We start from the raw sequence: 26,466 nt of genomic DNA, 5'->3' as shown, positions 1-26,466 counted from the left end.
TTTATATGTTAAGTATGACCTGGGGAAAATTGAGAATGTGTAAGTGTATATTCATTCTTAACATTCTAACCAGTATCCAGTGACATTCTTATCAGTTTAACAAGTGCCCAGTGACCAAAGTAAAGGCTGCCCGAGTCAGAGCTGTGTCCCCTATTGGAGAAGGACCATTTTACACAAGGTGACCCAATGTTGGGGAGTATGAGGCCCCTGACTTTGCTCCATCTCAGCTCTCAGTGGTGACATGGATTTTGGGATGGCAAGTGACAGTCAGAACTTTAAGGGTGGATAAGCTAGAGGAACAAAGTAACCCTGTTGTTGGATTTAGATTTTACATGATTGTGAGGTCTTCTGAGGAAGTTCAGAGTAATTGCAAAGCCCACCTCGCTTGTCATAAAAGAATTACTATCTCATCTCAATTTTTATAGTTTTCCTCCTTTTGTGACTGAACTATGATTTTGGTCTCATGAAATTGTATCAGATGACCTCGATCCCAGGGTTCAGTTTCCTTGGTCACTTGCCAAAATGAGAATGATCTCATTCCTTGGAGTCTAATAGATACATTGTCCCCAATACTCTCCTGGAACTGACCTTTTTTTATCAGGATAAAAATTTTTATCAGGATAAAAATGATGTTGTGACCAACATAGATGGCTTCACCTCAAGATTCTTTCTCATCCTTTGCCCTTGCTTTGTAGTTCCTTTTTCATATGACATGGATAATTATGTATAATTTGAAAATAAATAGGGCCTCCCTGGTGGCCTAGGGGTTAAGTCTCAGTGAAGCTTGAGTTTGATCCCCAGCCAGGAGGGTGACCCATATAGGGCACAGCAGACCTCTCCTGTCTCGCCTGCTGCTCCCCTCAGGACTGGATTTCAGTCAACCTGCCTGTTCTGCTCCCCACTCTGTCTCTGGGGAATCCTCTCACCCCCTGCATCTCTGGCCTACACCTCAGTTCTATGCATATATAAATAAATCTTTTTAAAAATTTGAAAATAGAGGAAGTATTTTCTAGAACTTGGTTCTGTTAGGGAAGATACCATGTGTAGATACGTGGTTATAGTATATAATTTTGTTACTTAGAAAGGATCAATTGATATTTGTTCTGATTTTTTGTTTTAATGTTCTGCTTCATTAAAGAAATATCAGTTACAAGTGCAGTGAATTAGTTAGTGCATTCATTCATGTAGTATTTACCCATGTCTCTATCCTAGTCTGAATGAATCTCAAAATTGTGAGGTGGACAGGTGATGTCAGCTCCACCTTCTCCTGGATGGGGCAGGGAACCTGGACCCCTCCCTTTTCCTGGAGAACCCCCTGTTACAAAATATGTGGTATCATCATTGATATTAACTAGTGTAATTGCTAATGGGTCTAATATTGACTTATAATTTCCCCACAAGTTTCTAACCTTATTCTAATGTGGTTTCAACATTAAAATACATACTCCTTGCAACAAAAATAAAAATCCTATTCATTAAGAAGGTGAGTCAATTTTTCCCCTGTGTACCTGCTTCTCTCCATGTTAAAGATTAAATTTAATTTTCAGATTTTTAAAATTTTATTTATTTATTTATTTTTGCATAGAGGAACTGGGGTGTAGGCCAGAGATGCAGGAGGTGAGAGGATTCCTCAGAGACAGAGTGGGGAGCAGAACAGGCATAAAAGTCCTTCCATTAAAGGTCTTACCAACTAGAGTATGTTTTGTCTTGATGTGGTGTATGGCAGAACCTACTTAAAGCAGGCAGGTCTGGAGGTTCTGGGGTGCCCCTAGTCCTGTAACAATCATAGTTCTTTGATTAGCTAAAGGTTGTTTTTTTGTTGTTTGTTTTTTAGTTTAAGAAAAATTTAGTTAAAATATTTTTATCAATATATATGACGATATAAAGGATTTCTTGTAGCCATATGATATGTAGATCTAAAAACTACAAAATAATATTATCGCTGAATTTAATTATTTTAGCCTCCAAATAATACAACAAACTGTATAAAACAGTGTACTTCTACACATTATTAACACACACACACATTTTATATTTAATTTTTCCATGCTAAAGCAGCTTTGTTGAGTTAGAATCTGAACCAGAGAGCAAGAAATCTGGTGATACCATTCTGTTGTAGTAAAACAGTAGTCAGAGTTCAATGAGGTTTTTTTTTAAATGTTAAATTACATTTTCAACTTGACCTCATTTAATTCTTTTCCTTCTGTTTGTCATTGTTAGGGTTACTCCTTTTCATACTTTCTCTGGGCCCTTTTACCATTTAAAAATTATCCTTTAAAAATAACTCTGGCATGAAGAGTTCATTATTTCTTATAGTGACAACATATCAAATGTCCTAATGCACTGATTTAACGGTGCCTCATGACCTACATTTGGAAAAATTTAGGTAGATTTCCTGGTTGCTGATTGTTACAAAATCATCAGATGTCAAAAGCTATTCTCATGTTTATTCATGTTTATTCTCAAATTTATTTTAAGGAGAAAATTTTTTAGGGGAATCCACTTATTGTCTTAGATTTTGTCTGATAAATGGGGGAAAATACACTTATTGTCTTAGATTTTGTTTTTCAGAGTGGAGTGATGACTAGGAAATTAAACATTTTTTCTCTAAGATTTGATCTAAATTTATATTGCAATGAAGCTGATCTGTTTTTAAATATAACGACTATTTTGGGGAGTTTTTGTAGTAACTCATCTATTTTAAACTATTGTCATTGTACCATGGTTATTAATGTATACCTTAGACAGTTCACTCAACATGATATAATTTTGATTTGAAATTAAATAAATCATTCTAAGCATAGTGCAGATTTCAACATCCTTTAAAAGGTGTGTGTTGGGGGCAGCGCTGACTGAAATATAATCAGATGAGCCAATGTTATTCGATGCAGCTCCTGGAAAGGCAAAAGCAACTCTTAATGAATTAAAAGAAAAGGGCCATTAAACTGGAGAATCCCAACAATCAAGTGAAGACTTTACCCTTTAAATATCACTGCCAGAATAAATATGCTATCACACTAAGCTTTGATGAAAGGCTGTTCCATTTTTACCAACTTTAATCTGTTTCATTTTTGTGTACAAAGGATAGGAGTTGCATTAAAATAAAAATTCCATTTGGGTTATTATCTCCCCAGCTGTCTGGACAGACCATGGGGCTGGCCAGAGAATATTCTCATTACAGGCGTCGAGCAGTTACTGGGTGATTGATGCCCCATTAATGCACCGCACAGACGCGTTCCTTTTGTTACTGAATATTAGACAAATTAGTTCTTATAAATGCATGGCCCCTCCCCCACGCACTTGGTGTGTCTTCTCCCTCTTCCCTGTCTCAGTTCCCTCTCCACACCCCAGGCCTTCTGCAGGCCCCTGGTGATAGGGAGTTCAAATTGCTAAAAACCCTCCGGGGAAAATGCAAGAGGTCTTGGGAGGAAGAGTTTGACAAAGAGGGTCAGAAACAGGCATCTGGGCTTCAAGTCAAAGGAGATATAATGAGGTTCTAGCCATTTTCCAGGATACCTCCATGCGTAATGACAAATGAAGGTTTTATTGTCACAATCCCAAATTAGCTTTCCCTCCCTCACTTTATGTGAGCGACCATTTATCTTCCCAATTGCTTTAAATCTACTTCTGTCAGGATAGGGAGAGACGTGTCATAAAAAATTTTTATTTAAACAGTTTTTTTATACATGAAACAAATTATGAGGATGGATATACCTTCCTTCCATTGGCCCAAATGCTTGTATTAGAATTATTTATTATAATTATTATTATTTTATTTTTGCATAGAATAACTGGGGTGTAGGCCAGGGGTACGAGGGGGGCAGTAAAAAGATTCCCCAGAGACAAATTGGGGAGCAGAATAGGCAGATTGACTGAAATGCACTGCTAAGGGGAGCAACAGTCAAGAAAGGAGAGATCTACTGTGCCCTATGAAGGTCAGGTCCCTGGCTGGGGATCGAACCCTGGTCATAGCTGTGATAAAGCTGAGACTTAGCGCCTAAGCCACCAGGGAGGCTTCTGTACTGAAATCTTTCTGGAACTTTAAAACAAGTCAGTCTTAATATGGAGACTGAAGAGTGGGTTTATGACACATTCATGGCTTCGCATTGGATTGTGTATCATGTATTAATGTTTTGTTATGAAAAGATGTGCCAGTGATGGCCCAATGCTTATATATTATGCAGATAGATTATAAGATGTATGTTATTAGATGAAAATAATCGATGTTAAATAATCTTTAAAATGGCCAATTTCCGGGCCTCCCTGGTGGCGCAAGGGGTTCAGTGTCAGCACTGTGAAGCTATCCACAACTATTGCAGCATGAGTTCGATCCCCGGCCAGGGAGGTGACCCACATGGCGCAGCAGACCTCTCCTGTCTCGCCCGCTGCTCCCCTCAGCAGTATATTTCAGTCAATCCACCTGTTCTGCTCCCCACTCTGTCTCTGGTGAATCCTCTCACCACTCAATCCCACCCCCCTGCACCTCTGGCCTGTATCCCAGCTCTTGTATGCATAAATAAATAAATCCTAAAAATAAATAAATAAATAAAATGGCCAATTTCCAATTGTACAGAGGAGGAAACTGAAACACAAAAAGGTTAAGTAACTTGCCCAGGGTTGCATGGATAAAATAGCTCTTTAACCAGTCTCCTAAAAACGTGTTGTATAAACTATATTTGGTTTATAGGGTAAAATGAAATTTTGTTGTTGTTGTAGTAACATTGGTTTATAACATCATATGTGTTTTAGGTGTACATTATTCTTCACCATCTGTATACACTATATCATATACACCACTGAACATTTGACCCCCAATCCCCTACTCTCTGTCACCCCTCTGATACCTAAGATGTTCTCTGTATCTAAGTTTGTTTATGTTTTGTTTTGTTGGTTGATTTGTTTTGTAGCTTTATGTTCCACATTTGAATAAAATCATATGGTGCTTGTCTTTCTCCATTTGACTTACTTCACTTAACAAAATACTGTCAAGTTTCATCTGTGTTATTGGAAATGGCTAGATTTCTTTTTTTTAATAGTTGAGTAGTATTCCATTATATATATGTGTGTTTGTGTGTATGTATACATATGTGTGTATGTGCCATATCTTTTTTTGATCCATTTTTCCATCATTGTACACTTAGATTGGTTCCATATCTTAGCTATTTTCAATAATTCTTCAATGAAAATAGTAGTGCACAAGTCTTTTTGATTCACTGTTTTTGTATTCTTTGGTTAAAAGTGTTCTACACTTTGCTTTCTGGTTCAGTAAATACTGATATATACTACTGAAACATTTTTTGTATAGATATTGATATATAATCCAGCTAAACGTAAATTTGATGGGAGCCTGAAAATGTTTTTAAGCATACAATTCAGTGACTTGGGCCCATTGACAGGATTGTATACCAAGCACTGCTATCTAATTATAGAACATTTTGTCTTCTTAAAAGAAACCCCATATTATGAGCAGTCACTCTCCATTTCCCTCCAAGTCCTTCTATTAATTTGCCATCTGCCTCTACATATTTGCCTTGTATGGACATTTCATAGAAATAGAATCATAAAACTCATAATGTGGTGGTTTGTGTCTGCTTTATAATATAAGGACTAGAAGACAGGAACTGACTACTTGGGAATTCAGGTAAGAAAGATTACCTATAGTTGTGGAAAGAGAGATTACTTGTGTTTGCCCTGGGTCTTGAAATAAAACCCCAGATAAAAATCTGACAGATTTTTTCTGCATTAATAAAGATTGGGAGGTACCCTAAATTAATCCCACTTGTATGGAAGTTTCTGAGGAGGAAAACGGTACTGACCTGTGATTCTGGAACATCGAGCAACCGATACTACAGTGTGATCGGCAAAGCACCAACGGTCCCTGAGAATCTTTAGCAGCTGTCTGCTGGGTCAGACAATTCCCTAATAATATTCGGACCTTGTGTTGACACTGCTGGTCAGGTAGAAGCAATGGTGGATGAAACCACTGTGCCTTAGCACAGATCAAGGCAGTGCCACAAAACTGCTAGGTCACTGTGTTCTCACTGCCACTGACAGGCTTGCAGTTAAAGTTAAATCTGAATGACTAACTAACCATATACATATATAAGATGCTAGTTTCTCTTGTGAACATCCTTGATGAAGGAGCAAAATTATTAATTTTATCAAATCGTGACCATTCCTTACAAATTGTCGTAGGAGTCCATGTGATGAAATGGGAAGCCATATGAGACTTTGCCATATACTCAAACTGCCTGGTGCCCTCCCATTATTCAATACTAAATTACTGTGAGCACCTCGTAGTATGAAGCAATTGTGGAGTTTATTGTCAATGAATCTATAATTGCTAGGACTTTGTTGCCTAGGCAAGATGGCACCAATTGTTCATAATTAATTTGGATGAATGTCTGTAAGGAAACTAGAGGAAATGTCCTAATGTTGTTCAAAATAGATTAAATTCAATAAAAAAGATATATACCCAAATGCCCAAAAATAGATGACTGGATCAAGAAGATGGGGTATATATACACAATGGAATATTATTCAGCAATCAAAAAAGATAAACTCATGTCATTCGCAGCAACATGGATGGAGCTAGAAGAAATTATGCTCAGTGAAATAAGCCAGAAGGAAAAAGAAAAATATTGATGTTTTCACTTATAACAGAAATATAAGGGAACCAAATAAGACATCAGTGTAAAAAAATAATAACAGTACAAAACACAACAAAGCAAAAACAGACAATTATAAACCAGAGACATACTGCAGGGGAGGAGGAGGGAGAGGGATCAAAAATTCAAAATAGCCTTATTCTGTATAAAATTTTTCCAATTTGATAAATGTTAATTAGGAAAAGAAGCTGCATGGTGAGAAAATTAATAGGACTTTGAAACAATTGTGAATGTTTTAATTTAAATTGAACATATGTGCCTCATTTTACCTTAATAAGTATCCACCAAACAAATGTTCAAATAAAATACAATTTCCTGCAAAACATGAAGAAAACAGTATTAACTCTTTATAACACAGCAATTGTAACTTAGAACTTTATACACACTTTTTGAATATATCCTATGTCATGTTAGATCTGTGATAATATATCCACTTTATGAATGTAAAGGATAGAAACTAACCCAAAAGTGGGTCTGGATTTGTCAGGTTCAGAAGCTGATGTCCTGTCAGGGTAGAAATAGCAGAGCCACCTTCTTCTACCTGTGTCTGTACCATATCTGGTGAGGTCCCAGTAATGGCCACCATAATTTCAATGGCGTTAATACCAACTCTCTATACTGATGGTAGGAAAGATCCAATATTTAACATGTCTGTCTGAAGTCAGTGAAATAGGTTCATTTCTTCTGGAGTTTTGGGTCATGGACAACATTCTGGTTGTCATAAACACAACACATTCATCTTAAAATCACTAGGCTATGTGACTTGGGTTCTGAAGAGAAATATGAAATAGAGATTGGCATCACTACCTTTTCAGTGATAGTCACTGTAAGATGTGATATTTATATAGACATTCCAGAGGAAGGTTGCTATCAATTTTATTGTAACAAAACATGTGAAGAGTAGTATATCTTAGGTGGTAGTAGGCCTTGTAGGTAAAGTAGTTTCTGTTGTAAAGAAGCTGAAGAGCAGGAGATTCAGACAAATAAATAGATGGAAAAGTAAGAGGAGAATAGGGTGAAGGGAGTTAATTTGTAGAACATCCAAAAATTTTTTAACTTTTCTAGCTTTATTGAGATATAATTGACATATAATGTGTGAGTTTCATAAGGTGACAACATGTTAACTTGGTACATGTTTATGATTAACAATTTCAGGGCCTTCCTGGTGGCCTAGGGATTAAGTCTCAGCACTATCACTGCCATGGCCTAAATTAGATCTCCACCAGGGAGCTGACCCAGATTATGGCACAGCAGACCTCTCCTGTCTCACCTACTGCTCCCCTCAGCAATGTATTTCAGTAGATCCACCTGTTCTGCTCCCCACTCTGTCTCTGGTGAATCCTCTCACCCTCCACACCTCTGGCCTACACCCCAGATTTTGTATGCATAAATAAATTTTAAAAAATCTTAAAAAAATAAAATCCATTAAAAAGATCTAAAAACTGAGGGGGAAACTTATTTCCAACAGTGATCGTGGCCATTGTACCTGCAGACAACTAGATGTACCTTAAGGTCCATTCTGAAAAAGGCACAATGGAGTAGGCAGCTGAAAGCTAGCAAGCAGCTGAACTCTGCGTTAGTTCAGTGAAGGGAGCAGTGGAGGGGCCTGTGTGTGCTAAGGATACACAGATCAGGAGCACCAGCTCCACTGTGAAAGGAGTGAATGAGGGAGAGTGTCTTGTTGCAAAAGACAGATTGTCAAGAAACTGTTTTTGTTGAGTTAGAAGGGACGGACTTAGGCACCTCAGAAACTAATAGTAAGAAGCAGTGACTGAGCCTCCCCGGTGGCGCAGCAGTTGAGCGCTGGGTTACGAAGCTGCCCGCAGCCTCTGCAGCGCCAGTTTGAACCCTGGCTGCTGGGCGAGGGTCCCACGTGGCACGCAGACCTCTCCTGCTGCCCGCTGCTCCCCTCAGCAGTGTACTGCAGTCCTTCTGCCTGTTCTGCTCCCCGCTCTGGCTCTGGTGAATTCTCTCACCCTCCTGCGCTTCTGACTGTACTAAATAAATAAATAAATCTTTAAAAAAAAAAAAAAAAGAAGAAGAAGCAGTGACTGGGAGTGGTGGGTGATTTATTTGGGTGACTGGCAGCTCCTAGCTAATTCAGGATAAGAGACCTTGAGTTCTTTTTATTTATCATGGCAATTTTGGCCGTGATACACTTATTAGTGTCAGTTCTTTCACTTTATTTCTTAGAGAACTTTTGTTTAAAGTAAAACACAAATATTAGGTGAGAATGGAATAAATTATTCTAGAAGCTTGTTTTGACAATGCATTCATTAATAGAAAAGCAACTAACCTATTCACCCAAATATTTTATATATTTTTCCTTTCATATGTATAGGGAAGTGTGTGAAAGTAGGTGATTAAGGATTTAATTAAAAATCTACTCCAGGGCAGAGCAGACAATAAGGAAGCATTTATTACATGCTTGCTCGCCCAAAGATATGATGATAGGTGTTAGCATTGATATAAAGAATTATAGCATGTGGTCTTTATTGTCATAAAAGTTGCAATCTAAGGATATAAAGCTGCACACATGGAGAGATAGCTAATGGTGTGACAATATAAATGATAAACACAATGAATGATAGGGGTTAAATGCAAACAAATTTTAAAAAGATGGCTAACAGAGTATTCAGAGATAACTCCTTGGAAAAGAGGGAATTCAAGCAAATCCTTAGGTGGGGTGAATGTGGAACTAAAGAATAAAGGCATTGCAGCAGACACAGAAATCATACCTACTCATAACATAAGCCCTACTATCTGTGAATGATATACTATGTGTTTTAATATGCATAATAATTAATTTAATGATTTGTGAAGGTGAGGAGGAATAGGATTTGTTTCAGATGGCTGAATGCACTATAGATTAATGGGTTAATGGTTTGGTTAGGATATTAGTTAGCAAAAGGGCCCTCTTCTTCCTTTGTTCTCTCTCTCTCTGTCTCTCTCTCTTTGTCTCTCTGTCTCTCTGTCTTTCTCTCTCATATCTGAGTTCTCTTCCCAGGTCTGAGGAATCCCCCATATAAGCATATACGCACTGGTAGGAGGCAGACCTTACTTCTCACTATAAATCTTGGACAGTGAAGATTCTTGATTCCCAGTTCCCTTACAACAAAAGACAAGGAAAGTGTGTAAGTCTGACTAAGCAGAAAGCTCATCTATTACTTGACATCACAATTCAGTTGCCTTTGCCATGAGATGTCCAGTCTGCCTGCCAGGGGGGTGAACATATCCATTGATTGGTGATAATGGTGTTTATCCCAATGTTAACATTTGCCATGTTGGTGATGGGAGGCAAGCTGTGGCATCTAGTGTCCAGTCCTTAGCAGAATGGTTCAGCGTCATGATTTGGGTATGGTTTGCGCTGTCCAGATTGTCTTCCAGATATTTTTGAGTCAGGTTCTTGTGCCTCCTCAACAATTCTGCAAGTGACCATACAAAACTCCCTACACAGGTCTTTTTTTTCTTTAACTGATGAGAGTTATTTTCTGTTGTTTGAAACTAAAAATTATGACAAGTACAAGATTTTAGGTGAGATTATGAGAGCTTCTATTATCATTTGAAGGAGCTTGAACTTTAATTCAATCCCCACTATTAAGGGGTTTTGAGCAGTACTATAACATTACCTAAGTGATACTTTATTAAGATTAATGTTAGTGTCAATGGAAGATGAATAACTTAAGTGAGAGACTATAGCTAGAAAGATAAGATAGGTCATATTAACAAGAGATCTGGTTTGAAAGGGAAGACATTAAATAGGTTCTTTGAGTAGATGAAGCAAATATACAAATAGGAAATAAGAATTTGGACTGAGCATAGATCAGGAAAGTAAGAAATCAAACTTTTAGTGATAAGATGTCTTTTTTTAATATTTATTTTTTAATTTATGCATATAAGAACTGAGTGTCGGCCGAGGTATAGAGGGTAAGAGGATTGCCCAGAGACAGGGTGGGGAGCAGAACAGATCTACTGAAATCCACTGCTGAGGGGAGCAGTGGGCAAGACAGGAGAGGTCTGCTGCACCATGTGGGTCAGCTCCCTGGCTGGCGGCTGTGATGGAACTCAGGCTTTAGTGGTGATAGTGCTGAGACTTAATCCCTGTGCCACCAGGGAGGCCTGAACAAGATATGTTTTAAACAAAGGACTGCAGATGGAATTATAGAGCATTGGTCCTCTATATAACCTGCCCCGATGTGCCTGGGGGCCAGTACATACATGGACCACACTAGGGACAGTAGTTCCTTTTGACACTATTCTCTGCTTTTAGCCTTGCCTCAATTGACATGCATATTTGCATCTGGTGGAGGAAGGCAGAGAAAAGAATTAAAGTTTATTAAATAAGCCTCTTTCCAGCCCCCCGCCCCCCCCCACACACACCTCATTTCCAAATGCATTTACCTCGGAGTCTCTTTTTCAGGAAGTGAACAAAAAAAAAAGGACAGAAACAAATACTAGCTACACTTATATTATGGATTGATAGAAAGGGAATTCATAAAAGAAAGAACCAAAGTCATCCCAGAAATATGAGACTTTCCAGGACTCTGGCAGATGAATTCCACCTCCCTGTTTTAATATCTCAAGAGCCACCCAGCAGTGAGGCAGGGTAACATACTTGGCATGAAATATCAGACTTTGATAAAAGCATTGCACTGCTAGTACGAGCTTTAACCTCATTCAGTTAGGCTATTACAGGATGAGATTGCTGGCATAGGACATTCTTCTGTAGCACTCTTCTCAAAAAATTCAAAATCACAACTATTTGAATCTTTCAGAACAAAGGACAAATTTAAGATGTATACTCCATTGTTGTAATATAGTAAATTGAGGGGCCTCCCTGGTGGTGTAGGGGTTAAAGTCTCAGCTCTGTCAAGCTATCCCCAGCCACTGTGGCTTGGTTTGAAAGGGAGGAGGTTAAAGTTTCTTTGAGTAGATGCAGCAAATAAACAAATAGGCAATAACAATGCATACAAAACTATGCATGCAATAATATGCATACAAAAACTGGAGTGTATTTATTTATGCATACAAGAACTGAGTTTGATTGCCAGTCAGGGAGCTGACCCATGTGGCACAGCAGACCTCTCCTGTCTCACCCATTGCTCCCCTCAGCAGTGGATTTCAGTATATCCTCTTGTTCTGCTCCCCACTCTGTCTCTGGTGAATCCTCTCACCTTCCTGTACTTCTGGCCTATACCCCAGTTCTTGTATGCACAAATTAATAAAAATAAATCTTTAAAAAATATATAGTAAATTGAAAACTAGATAAATTCATCTTAGTAGATGCAAAGCACAGAAACTACGGGGCCAAATACCACACTATTTAGTGGAGTCTTATTTCGCCACTCGTTGTTAGCTTTGAAGATTTTCTTGCTCTTTCCTGCCTCAGTTTCCTTGTCTTATAAGTGAAGAGATCACTGAGGGCTCTTGGGAAAAGGATTGTGAAATTGATGCTATAGTTCAGGAATATAAACTTGGCTGCCAGAGGGAATGAACAGATGATGCTGCAAGATGAAACTGCAGCCTTCATAGCAGAAGTTGAGAACAGTTGCTACTTTCCTTAAAGGTCATTGCTCATATCTCAACAGGGATGGGGTGCTGATGGCACATGGGGAACCTGTTGTCTTTGTCTAGGGTGGGCCCTACCATTTTCTAGCAGTTATCTGTTTACCTTTTAATATAATTAGGCAGACCAGATTGGTATTTAGTCTTGTTCTGACAACAGCAAATTAAGCTTAACTCTTTAATTACAATGAGAAGGAAATCACCTTTCTGATATCCTTCAATTAGCTCAAGCAGCTGTTAAGTTATAATTAAAATTTCACATGGATCATTTGAGTTCTTGGAATGTTTCCATTTAATAACAAAACATTTGCATATATGCATTCAGTTTTCTACAACCTTTTCAAATCTGTCAATGGTAAACCAAGAATATTGATACTGTATTCAACAAAATCTTTGTAGTCTTGTAAGCGGACAGCTGGGTCCCCAAAATGGAAGGTAATCAAAAAATATTAGTGCCTGCCAAGTTTTCTGGAGACTTTCCAGAGAATCAAATTTTTTGCTTCATTCATAATTATCTAAGAGAGAAAAAAAAAAAAATGAACCAGGAGTGAGTGGTTATTTGGTGTTTGACCAGTGAATACCAGTGTTACATAGATCCCATACAATAATAATCACCACAGTGTCTTCACAAATAGATTTTTTTTCTTAAAGATTTTATTATTACATGGAAGTACTGGGGTTTAGGCCAAAGGTTCAGGGATGAGAGGATTCACCAGAGACAGAATGGGGAGCAGATCTACTGAAATCCACTGCTGAGGGGAGCAGCGGGTGATACAGGAGAGGTCTGCTGTGCCACGTGGGTCAGCTGACCAAGGATTGAACTCAGGCTGTAGAAATGATAGTACTGAGCCTTAACCTCTAGGCCACCAGGGAGGCCCTTTACAAATAAAGTCTTACCTCCATGGCATTTCAAGAATATAAATATAAGAGAAAAAAATTACATTTGAAAATTCAAATATTCTCTTTTGTTTTGTATTTTTCTCCTATCCAGAGAATTCCATTGACTAAAAAAAAAAAGATCCTTCTTTGAAGTTGTTCTAGCCAATAACTCCCTGATAGAACTATGGCTTCAACTATGTGTGCAAGACCAAGATAGAATAGTAAACATATAGAAAGCACACTTACAATTTAGATATTAAAAGTTCTTGATGCATTACATGCTGACTAAATTACACTGAATCCAATTGAAATATCTTAGGAATATTTTTCAGATTATGTTTGCAAATTTGAACTTACGGCAATTGAATGGAACAGCAGAAAATAATTAAAAACAAAAGATTTAATCAGAATGAGGAAGACAAATACTGAATGGTGTCACTTTTATGTGGAATATAGAGAAACAACATAGTGGGTCAGGAAAAAGCAAACTATGACAAACCCTAGAAATCTGATTGTAGATGTAGATTTGAGCTAATAGTGGAGGTGGGAGGGGGAAAAGCGAAGTTGGGAGGAAGTCTATTGGACTATGGTAGAGAATTATGTGTGCCTTGGTGGTGGGGTGGAATGGTAACACCTGAAGCCTGTGACCCTACACCTCTACATCATATACAATGTTGGGGTTACCTCAATTAATAGAAATAAAGGACTTAACATGCCCCCTCCCATCTTTTAGATATAATTGGTATTTTCTATTTTTTGATATTGGTAGAGGAAATGATTTTAAAGAATTGTAATTTAATAACAGTTGTGGCAGGTAAAGGTTTTAGAATCTATATCCAAGACCCTAAGCTATTTTTAACAAGCCTGAATTCCATTCATGCTTACTCACTGATGGCCTATATTGACAAGTAGGATTCTATATTGACTAAGAAACTAATGATGTCTTCCCAACCATCAATCTGTAATGTATATTATTGAATTTCAACCACCAAGATAATTGTATCCCTGGGAATTAAAGAATGCATATAGAGAAGGGAAAGAGATGAAAGAGCAATGTCTGATATCATAATTATACCAGTGTGTACACTTTGGGGGCTACCAGCTGTTATCAGCACATTTTCCATCTGCCTTTACTAATTTTATTATGACCTTTTAGAACTGATTTCATCTGGTAAAGAGTTGGCATTGACATCTGCACTAAGTGAATTTTATCTTTGACCAACTGAAGGGAAGAATGAATAATAAGCGGCATGTATTCAGGAAAAAAAAAGCTTTCAAATTATATCTCATTATTCTTTTGTTGGAAAACCTTGTTGAGTGATTTTAAGATTCATTGCAGGTACTTGGGTTACCCATTTGTAAGTCCACAGGTTTCTTTTGGGAATCAGGTTTAAAGTTAAACTCTTAAGGAGTTTTCAGTTCAGAATTCTTTGGAAAACATTTGTGTAAAAGATTTTCATATTTTGTGCAGATAAAAACCAGAATTCAAAAAGTGTAGTTTCCTTTATTTTGACTCCCCAATCTAGACTTATATCAAGTTTCTGTGTCCTTACCTGTTATACACATACATGCATACTATTAATTAGAGACTGTATTCTTTATTAATTTCAACATAGTGGATTTACTGTGTGTTCTAGTTCACTTACTGTGAATAAGCTAATTTATTCATCCCAGGAACCTAACAAGTTAGCTTGTTGCCATACACATCCTACGTAAGAAAACCTGAAGCCACAGAAGACCAGATATCTATTTATATGTAGCATAAGCAGAATCTTAAATGTCATCAAGCTCTCTCTTTTAACCAGAATGGGGGTATATTTCCTTATCAATTAATTTGACAACTTGGTGTTTACTAGGTCTCAGACTTTTCTAGAAACTAGGACTATGAAAGAACAAAATTGATATGGCCCTTGTCACCTGGTGTTTACAACACATAAATACTTTTTTTACTTATTAACTGTACATAGTCAGAGTAATTTTGGTGCATTCATAGTCTTTAGTCCTACGTGTACACCATACATGGTGTTGACTGATGCTGCTGAGGCAGGGATTAACTGTAGGCAATGTTTGAAGTCCAGTGGCCACGGCAGCCTTCAATGGCTTCTAGGTAGTAGCAGTAGTAATTAGAATATTTTAAAATCCAACTGTTAGACACAGATAAATTTATGAGTTGCTCTAGGGATTTCCCTCAGTTTTCTAACAAAACAATCTGTAGTCTATGTAGCCTGCCTCTAAAGGAGAGTGCCCTCTCTGGTTGCTGTTAAGCAAGGATTAGAATGCATGACACCAACAGGAAAGCTTGTTTTCTTTTCCCCTTACAAAGAAAAAGGATGAGACCCTTAGCCCGGTGCCTTGGGAGCAAATCAGGAGTGAAGAAGGAAAAATGGGACAGACCCTATACTACAATGTGTAAGTTTATGACAATCCTTCAGAGGTGCTTGTATCTCTAGTAGGATTTGTTATTAAAGCATGAGAATATTCTTTTTTAAAAAATATTTATGTATGCATACAAGAATTGGGATACAGTGGGGGTGAGAGGATACACCAGAGACAGAGTAGGGAGCAGAACAGGCAGATTGACTGAAATACACTGCTGAGGGGAGCAGCGGGCAAGTAAGGAGCGGTGGGTCAGCTCCCTGGCCAGGGATCGAACTTGTGCTTCAGTGGCTGTGGATAGCCTCATAGGTTGTGTCTTAGCCCCTTGAGCCACCAGAGAATATTCTGATCAAACTCTAAGCTCTGGTATTTAACTGTAACTTTCCCCAGTTATTCTTCTCACTAATAACGTCATTGTTACTATTCTGTCTTTTACAGAGATGTTACCATGTGCCAGGTAATGTCCTAAGCAATAACCACACATTTGATCCTCACACCTACTCACTTTTCTCCATTGTATAGATGAGGAAACTGAAGCTGAGAAAGGTTAATTGACTCTTTCAGTGTCACCCAAGCCAGTAAGTGGAAGAAACAAGATCAAATCGGGTTCTGTCCAATTTCAAAACTGCTTTCAATGAAGTAAACCACCAGAAGGCAGTACTGTGTTAGCTTCTGTAGGTCACAGTCATGTAGAACTTGCATGTGTTAAAGAACTTTGAATGTTTTGACATTGTTTTTTTTGATGGTAAAGCACAGACCCATGTGTTATTCTATATTGTGTAGATGTTTTCATCTTCTACCTACTTAGATATGCATGTTAATTTACAGACTGTCAGCACATGTGAAAGCTCGGTTATAATGCCTTTTAGGAATAGCCACTCAGTGACAACTTTTTATTCTTCTTTGCTCCATTACTTAAAATTTCTGAAATAACTACACATTTAATTATTTTATTTATTTATTTATATATATATATTTAAGATTTATTTATTTATTTATACAAGCACTATAGTCAGAAGCGTGGGAGGGTGAGAGAATTCACCAGAGCCAGAGCGGGTAGCAGAACAGGCAGAAGGACCGAAGTACACTGCTGAGGGAAGCAGCGGGCGGTAGGAGAGGTCTGCGCGCCATGTGGGACCCTCCTCCGGTGGCCGGGGAGCACAACCGGCGCTGCAGAGGCTGCGGGCAGATTCGCAACCCAGCGCTCAACCGCGGCGCCACCGGGGAGCCCCTACACATTTAATTATTTAACTTGTTTTTGAAATTTAATTTAAAAATTTTTAATGTAAATATTGTATTAAGATTTGTCTGAAATTGTTTTGATTAATAAACTAACTCCTAGCAACTTAATGGTACTACATAAAGTAGTTGTTCTATTCCAATAATTGTTATTTATATTTTATTGCTAACTGGATGACTTATCACTAGTCCTTCAATCTGAGTTTTACATTTTTCATACAGAAAAATGTTGCTGCTTTGGAAAATACTTTTTCCAAAGGCATTTTCAATTACAAAATTTCTTATTTTCTTTAATTCTTTGAAGGAAAAATCTGGTTAATTGTATTATGGTTGAGAATAATTTGAAAATGAAATTGAAAGGCTAGAAATCTATGAAATAGCTACTTTATATAGCAATGAGACATTTTTATTATCAAATCTCTACATTAATTTATTTACTGATTTGTATATCTCCTAATAGCTTTAGTTCTCTCTCTAAAAGACAATCTGATATAGGCAACTCTCATTTGTGGTTAGTAAGTCAAACGTTTGTCAGGCTAGGACCAATTGCAAGTTATGACTGGATAACGTGTTTGTTTTGCATGATAGGTTTCTCCTAGAAGTTTTGTGTAACAATTTTGCTTTAATAATTTCTAAGACGTAGTGGTGGGTTTGCAATTCTGAGTATTACTTGATAAAGATTTCCATAAGGGATAATCAACACATGACTACATACTGTTTTGTTTTTGTTTTTGTATTTCTGCTGCCTTTTGGCATTTATTGTAAACATCATTCAAAATGGCAATTACAATACAATATTTGGTTAATACTTATTGTTGTGCATTGTAGTCCTACTGAGATGATTAACTCCATGAACTTAGAAACTATGTCTTATTTTTTTTATATTTACAACAGTTGAATATACTATAATATTATAATACATATATATTTATGGGGTTGGATAAATTTATGTCCGAAAAAGTATTGATTTATTTTGCTTAAAAGCAAGAAATATTTGCATATAACACAATTCTAATGGTGCTATATATTTATTTAGGTGCTAAATCATACTTTAAATACTTTAAGGCAATGTTTAGATGCAGTTCTTCCCCCTTCAGGGTTGTTAGCTAATACCTGGGGAACCTTATCACAGAACTGTATACAGAAGTTAGGGCCCTACTCTCAGAGATTCAATTCCAGCATATGAGGGGTAACATGCATCTTTACTTTTAAAAACACTGCAAGTGATGCTAGGACACAGCCAGAATTGAAAACTACTAGTTTAGGATGACAACAACCAATTAAATATTAATTGTCACAGGAGAGTGCATAGAGACTTAAATATGGCTTATTGGTTAAAATTAAAATGAGTCATACACTTGCTTTTTATACATTTTTCATAAACTGAGTAGATCAAAGTCACAGTTGTCATGTCTAATGCAGAATGCACAGGGCAGGTTCACTATTGATTTGGGCAGACAAAGGAGAGTCCCAGAGCCCTCAATGGATTTTACAGGTTTTAGTGCTCTCTCAGGGAACCAGGTACACAGGCACACTGGGCAGGGAGGCTGGCATTCAAGGAGGCAGGCACGAGTCGGGCAGGGTCTGGGAGGCAGGCAGGCAACCAAGCGTCCTACCCCCACCCTGTGAATCTTTACATTTTCTCTGGGCTATCTCTGGCGTTCTCTCATGGCCTTACCTCTTCTGTAGTCACACTACTCATCTCCTTGTGGCCGTCATCCTGTAGCTACCCTTAATTCCTTGGTCTCTAGGCTCAAGTGTGCACACTCACACATGCCCACATCCGTGCTCCAGGTGTCCACAATCAGGCATGTGTGTCCCGCGCCCTCGCTCTCAAGAGCCTTCTGCATTAGCACAATCAAGGCTGCAGGTAACAGCCACAGAGGCTGGTGGTGTTAAAAGCCTGATTAACCGTAACGTACATCATGTTAGTAGACTACTTGAAAGAAGCTAGGTTAAATATTACCTTTGTATATATTTTAGACCATAAAAGACATAAGGAGAGCTTGTGAAAGCTACATCTGAAGTACCTAATGTCCCTTGACAATTATCAACCTTACATTGCACCTGGTCTTCTACCTAACTTCAGTATCAGGAAGTTATGACTATAATAAAAACCCCTATCTATTGTTCCAGAGAACTATGTACTTATGTACATGTTATTTATGTCTTACATATATCTACATACATACATGAAAGATACAGACACACATCTTTATATATTAAGGACTTCCAAGCACATTGTATAGGTTTTTCTGTGACCGTAAAGCACACCTTATATTTCCATAGGTGTGGAAACTTGACTTTTCCAGTTGCATGTGGAATTTGTATGCTACTTTACAAATAAATGGACTAATATACAGTCTATAATTTTGTCTTCCCAGAACAATCAGTAGAGAACAAAAGCATAAAGAAAAAAGTATATAAATAATGAACTGATTATAGAATAAACTTTCAGTAACCCCTTCCTAAAATTTAGATGCTATTCCACTTAATTTTAATGGAAAGTCATTGGAAATGCTAACCAAATATATTAGCAAGATTTCCTCCCAATATATCGTGATGAAAGAGCAATATCCCTGTATAAATTCCGGTTCTGATTTTTACTTAAAACATGCAGAAGGGGAGGCTTGTCTGTGAATTGATATTGAGCTTGCTAGTTATGAGTTATGGATGTTTCAGCAATAAAATTTGGCTTTCTGGAACAAATGGATGTTCAAACCTGATTTTATTAGTGTGGTTAAACATTGTGGAACTAAAACAAGGAAATTCCTACATATTGCCACAATTTAAGGCCTTATGGATCATAAACTTTTCTATTTATATTTTGCTGGTGGACATAAATGGCATTATCTCATCAGGAAGAAAGGAAACAAGGAAGACACAACTTAGGGTGAGAAGCACTAGATCTTGTTACTGAATGTCAGATAAAGGTGAAGCTTTTAAACAGGAGCCCCCTTGATTTAGTACCTTTAATGTGTAGAGACAGGAATGTGTGGGTGCATCATTAGTGGGGCAGGGTGAAAGGGCCAACACATTTCTTCTGTTAATCTGGGGAGAGGATGAATCTGGCATAGCTCTGATGTCAGAACCTCCATCACCTTTCTCATAGATGATGTAGATTTTAATTGTACTCTGGGCTGACTCGCATCGCACCAGCTCCTACGTGACATTGAGATAGATGAAGCCATTTGTTGGCATTATCAGAGCCAGCTGTGTGCTTGGCTGCAGATACAGTAGGCATTTTAACTCATGCATAATCCTCTCATTGAGAGGGGATCACAAGCATCTGAACCATATGGCAAATAATTTTATTATGATCAAAAAAGGACTCTTGAAGCTAGTTAAACAGAAGAGTCCTTGAAATTCAATCAGAAGTTTTATTTTCATGTTGCACCATCATCCTAAATGAATCATTAGTACTGCCACAATTAAGTAGAACCAAACTTCCCCTTACCACAGAGAAAACATAGACTTCAAACGACTTCTTTTGCCTGCAATGTTTTGTTCTTCTCAGTTTTGGAGAATTTATTTGCATTCCTATTAGAGAGGATTATCTAGATTTCTAACACTGACCCTGGATTCTGATTTTAATAATAATAACAATAGTAATAGTAATAACCTTTGCAAATATAAGAACGCTGTGTGAAATGAGAGCAGTTTGAATGTATGTTCTCAATGCTGGTTTTCAAAAAACCAAGTAAGATTGAGGCTAATTGGTTTTTCTTTAGGGCAAGTGAAGTCTCCAAAGAAAGAAAGAAAATCTATTTCTTCACAGGGTAGCCTAATGACCCTGGAAGTTTAGTATACATCTTCAAAGGGGAGAAGCAAACTTGTCTTTTCCACATGAGGGGATTTCCTGCAAATTGTCAAGGAGATACATGGGTCTCCATAGCCATGCATGTAATCCACTGCTCTTCCATCCAGGGAGGCGATGGGAAGCAGCTGTTATAGGACAGACGGGTTCTGGTTAGCAGGAGTTAGCTAGGCTGTGGCAACCAGCTTAGTTACTGCTTCAAACCAGAATCGCTTCTAGCTATTATGTTCCTATGTTAATAGTGACTTTTATTAATCACAAAGGATACTCCAAAGCTCCAGTTCAAATGCTACAAGGCCATAAAATAGCAGCTTGCCTAATCTTACCCTGTGTATGATGTATATGTTCTGCTCTTTTATTATGATTTTTTTCCAGAGGAAAGTATGTAAGGTTTGGGCCTTAGGGCACCTGTTAGCGATGTAAAGGCATTATCAGCAACTTCCACACTACAGTTTTAGAACATAAAGTATCAAGGGGTCCAAATGCAACAGCTGCCTTATCTAGAGACTGGTATTTTATTTGTCATTTTATTGACAAATAATAAAACTATAATTGGACTAGGAGAAGCATATAGAAACCTGATTTAAGAAACCTTAATTTTCTACTCTTAAATGCCTGAAACAGTTCTTCGTCCTTACCATCCACTCATGACCAACTCAGTGGATCTGTTTGACCTCCTAAAATAGTTTAAAATATATTTTTCTCTTCCTTACTTAACAACATGCTTGAAAAGAAATACTATGAATGACAGTGATGCCTTAAAAAAAAACAAAAAGCAAAAAACCAGTATTGTGTGATCCTATTTGTAAAGCCAGGACTCATTTGTTCCAAAAGCTTTTTTTAAGTTCCTGTTCCAGCAAAGAGAAATGGAACAGAAAGAGTAGAAAGACTAGCAGCTGAGCAGGACTTTTTAAAAAATATTTTTATTTATGCATGCATGCAAGAACTGGGGTGTAGGCCAGAGGTGCAGGAGGTGAGAGGAATCCCCAGAGACAGAGTGCGGAGCAACACAGGAGGATTAACTGAAATCCACTGCTGAGGGGAGCAGCAGGTGAAACAGGAGAGGTCTGCTGAGCTATGTGGGTAGCTCCCTGGCTGGGGATTAAACTCATACCACAGTTGATAGCACTGAAACTTTAACCCCTGGGCCAGCAGGGAGGCCTGTGAATAGAACTACCTTCCAGCAATTACCCAGCTTCGGGCTTTGCGTACCAAAGTGTGGCAAGTACATAAATCTCATCTTTTCAATTTCTTCATCAGCTTAGCAATTTATAAAGGAAAGAGGGTACTATTAGAGAAATGTAAATCAAAACCACAATGAGATATAACCTCACATCTATGTTATTGTTCAAAAAATAAGTAACAAGTATTGGAAAGGATGCGGAGAGAGGAGATCCAGAGAGAGAGAGAGAGAGAGAGAGAGAGAGAGAGAGAGAGAGAGAGAGAGAGAGAGAGAGAGAACAGAAATTCCATTTGACCCAATGACCCAGTGTAGGGAAAACGGAGTACTGAAACTTTTCTTCCACCTTCCTGCTGCTAGCCTTTGTGACCACCACCTGCAGTTTTGCATTCCTCCCAGACTATGTTACCCACATGGTCACCCATGGCCCAGAGGTGGCCATGGGGCATGTGAATATGTAAATACAGATACCTGGGCCAAGGAGCCAGGGATAAAGGGGGATTCTCAAATCTGGCATTCGTGGCGGCATCACTCTGAGGTTGGGGGGCCCAGTTGGTGCCTCCCTACCTGGTCCTCTGATTCAATATTAAAGGTGTGCTAGAGATACCAAAGATTCAAATTTGAATTTCATCTTCGGAATCAACAATGAACCTACCTGACCTGGGATGGTTGCAAAACATCCAGTTATCTCACTTGTGAGTATTTACTCAAAAAAAAAAAAACCACAAACACAAATTCAAAGAGACAGACTTACCCCTGTGTTTTGGCAGCATTATATATGTAATAGCAAAGAACTGGAAACAACCTAAATGCCCATTTTCAGATGTGTGGGTAGAGCAGATGTGGAGTGTGTGTGCCTGTTTGTGTGTGTAGTGTGTGTGTAGTGTAATACCTTCAACTGTCAGAAAAGATGGAAGCCCCCCACTTGCAGTGATATGGAAGGACCTAGAAGGTATTGTGCACAGGGGTTACATCAAGACCCTCAGTTTGCTTATGTTTTACTGAACTAGAGTTAGTGCTAAGCTCACTGTAGCATTTCTTCTTTTTTAAAAAATATGCATTTTTATTTATTTATGCATATAAGAACTGGGGTATAGGCCAGAGGTGCAGGGGGTGAAAGGATTCACAACAGACAGAATGGGAAGCAGTAATAGGTGGATCTACTGAAATCCATTGCTGAGAGAAGCTGAGGGTGAGACAGGAGAGATCTGCTGCACCCTATGTGGGTCAGCTCCCTAGCCAGGAATGGAACTCAGGCCTCAGGGGCTGGCAATAGTTTGACAGCACTGAGACTTTAACCCCTGCACCACTTGGGAAGCTTACTATAGCATTTCTTTATGATCTTTTCAAGAACCTGTCATAACACAGGGATAATTAGGGTGATTTGATTGTTCTATAACAAAGAAAAGGCATTTAGGATCTTATAGTTTTACCCAAGTAAGCTTTGTTCATATGGAAACTTCCTGTGCATTCCCAGGCTAAATGAAATGTCTGCTGTTTGTCTGCAATAATACTGTTGTAGTGTTTTTATTTTCTTCCCCCAGAAGTAATTTAAACAGTGGGGAATAATTATTATCCACTATATGCTTCTGGAAGTTTTTGCTAAGTGGCAGAACCTCACTCTTCGATGTCATACTACATACTTTATAAGGATTGCTCTGGCATGAAGGTTGTAGATAAATAATGGATGAAGAAGGGTGACAGGGCCTGAGAACTTGGGGTTTGACAGATTATCTTGTGATGTATTACAATTAGATATGCCTTCGTGTCACTTCATTTATTCAGCTAGTAAGAGTGCATAACTCTTTGAAGGTAGATTTATTAAGAACTTTACTCATGCCTTTTCTAAATTTAGAATTGATTTTTGAGCATCACTAACAGCTTTCTAAATCACCTACACTTTAGGTTTTTTTTAAGTTGGACATTTTAAAAAATCTTTACTAAGTGGGTTAAATTTTTGATTGTGTATTTTATTTGTGCTCAAGGCACTTGCTGGATGACAGATCACCTTGTCACCAGCTGGTCCACAGACAAAAAGTGACTTTGGGAGGAGTAACAAGACTCAGAGTTCAGGAACCATAGGTGCTAGTATATGGTTAATAACAGTCATCATAACAAAAAGTGGTGATTTCTAGGAGAAATTTGTGTACATGTGTTCAAGTAGTATTGAGTTATTATTATTATTACTATTATTATAATTATTTTGGTAAATTAGATGCCAGTGGGGAGAAAAATATGAATCCTGGATGTTAGGAAGCAGTTTTAAATAGGACCATGTTTCTAAATTCTAAAATGAAAATTTTTCTAGAACCCCCTCACCTAGGGTCAATTACATAAATTAACAATGATCCACATGCCCAAGCCCTCAAATTGCAAGGGTGGTTAAACCTGATCAGAATTTTACAATCTTGTCTTTGTTTCACATATATTTTTTGCTTGAAAACTTAGATTTGTGTCAGATGTTTCTGCTCTGTAGTGCTCAGTGATATGAAAAAGAGTAGAAGATATCGGAAACAGCTAACAAGAGAAAAAATGCTATTCCAAAATATGAGCCAAGTCCATGCTGATTTACTGTTATGTACCCAACATGTTTTTTGCAAACTGTTTTTTCAGTTTATGTTACAGCATGTTAAATCAGGCCATTGACACCTTATTGTTTACATAAGCTCATGAATCATCTCCACATTACAATGCATTTTTTAGTTGCATGTTCTACTTAAATAGGGATTTCTAATGTAATCGACGTGATTACAAAGGACTGCCAACCTGTCTGACAGAGTGAACCTCACCTTGGAGGAATTTAATTCTTAATTTGATGAGACCCGCTTGAATAATCCATCCATATAAAGGAAATCATTTTGATGCCCTCTGAGTTTTATTTTTTGGCAAAGGGAAATGCATTGTGTGATTTGCAACAAAAGACAAAAATAGAAGGAACCCAGAATTCTTGAGATGATCAAAATTTCTTGCCACCTTTGGAGATCAAATCAATCTCTCCAGAGGTCTAAATGGACAACCTCTACATCCCCCAGATAAGGACTCAGCTCAGGTTGGGGTCAAATTATACTAGTAGCAAAACTGATCAGAGCAAACAAGGTTTCCGAAGATTCACTCACTTTTGCAAAAGCTGATTATAATTGATGAACGACCAGCTTGCTAGACCCTGACAGGCTGGTTGCGTGGCCTTTGCTCTCTGCCAGTTCAAGCCTTACAAGTGTGAAATAGCCAATTACTGGAATACCTATTGAAAGTAATAGGCCAATGAGCAAATTGCTACTGTGGGACACCATGGCAGTGTGGATGGAAGGAGGCCAAGATAAAGTTCTGCTCTGAGCAGCTGCTCCCACCACAGATTGCTAATACTATTGGATGACCAGGAGCTGAGAGCAGGGGATTTTCCTATTCAAACTGCAAGTGTCCTGCCTTGTATTGACTTAAAGTTTATGATGCATGATACCATCTTGTTACCCAGGTCCTAATTTGCAGAAATAAATCCTCCTTTTAAAAGGTAGTTAAATAGGTAATAGGGATAGTCACAGCCATAGATTTTGTGCAAAAGCATTAAATACAATTTTTGCAGGGAATGAAAAGTCATACAGTGTGCAGAGTGTTAATACTTGCCAACCATTTGCTATTGACAGAACAATTTATCTTGATAAAGGACAGTGAAAAATTCCAATCTATTCACTGACATCACATTATCAGCGGTAATATATGACTGCATCTAAATATAAGGTTAAGATCTGATACAGTTGAGAAGTTCCTAGTAATTTTCCTGTAAATATATTGTGTACTGGACAATGAACAAATGACACATTTACCATGTAATTGGATAACCTATTTTTATGAGAAATTTGAAGTTTTGTTGTGTTTAATGGAATATACCATCATGTTTCTTTTGGAGTAAACTGTTCCCACAGTAAGATTTTAGCAAGGAAGTGGGGATGACCAGGTTTCATGGAGAAGAAAGGGTAGACAAAGAAAGGTAAATTCTCAAAATCTTCACAAGACAGTAAGTCCTCTAAATATTTACTACCATAAGAAAATTACCTTCATATTCATTAAAAATGTTTAATCATATTGCAATTATTACAGTAGTTTATATCCTTTTGTGATATTAGGGACTTGTACACTGCCTTTGAGGTGGATGTTTCTTTGTAAAGTATCCTTGCAAAAATCTGAATTATCTGAAATAAGCTTGAGTGAGTCAGAATACAGTATTCTCCAACTGGGGTGGTGTGGAGCATGAATGGTGATTTAGACCAATGGGGAGCTGTTTGAGCCCCACATCTCCCCAGGTTAGAGGGCACACAAGTTCAGCTCAGTGAGATTATGAGACGCAAAGCATAGGCACACATAAATCACCTCTATATCCCTATGCTTTACAAGATATCTTTGTTTCTAATCCCTGCAAATGTATACTTACATGAGTCTCAAATAAGGAAGAATAAATTCCATCACTGCTTAAGATCTGAATCTTGAGTTTATTGGAAAAAAATGTTATATAGCAAACCTGTGTAAAAGTTCACAGTTTCTCATCAATGATTTTTTTTCTACTTTCTATTTGCCTTTCATAGACAATTTCTGAAAATGAACATTTGTTATTATGCACATAAACAATTTTAAGAGTGATATGTGTGATCCATTTTGGATTACAAGTTGAAAAAATCAAAGTAGTGTACTATTTTCAATATATATCCTGGCCATTTTCAAGAGGATTTGAGGAACCTTATCGTCATTGA

At 37.8% G+C, this 26,466-nt stretch overlaps 1 protein-coding gene across 1 annotated transcript in view; it reads left to right on the top strand.

The window, feature by feature from the left end:
• PDZRN4 (PDZ domain containing ring finger 4) overlaps nt 1–26,466 on the top strand; it is a gene marked incomplete at both ends in the record, with an annotated part of 382,893 nt that overhangs the window by 135,164 nt on the left and 221,263 nt on the right. The gene's annotated exons all lie outside the window — the stretch shown is intronic.

This window comes from Talpa europaea (assembly GCF_964194135.1).
Source record: "Talpa europaea genome assembly, chromosome: 15".
Taxonomy (NCBI): Eukaryota; Metazoa; Chordata; class Mammalia; order Eulipotyphla; family Talpidae; genus Talpa; species Talpa europaea.
The sequence above is the reverse complement of the archived record's forward strand: the minus strand, read 5'-3'. Positions and strand labels throughout refer to the sequence as shown.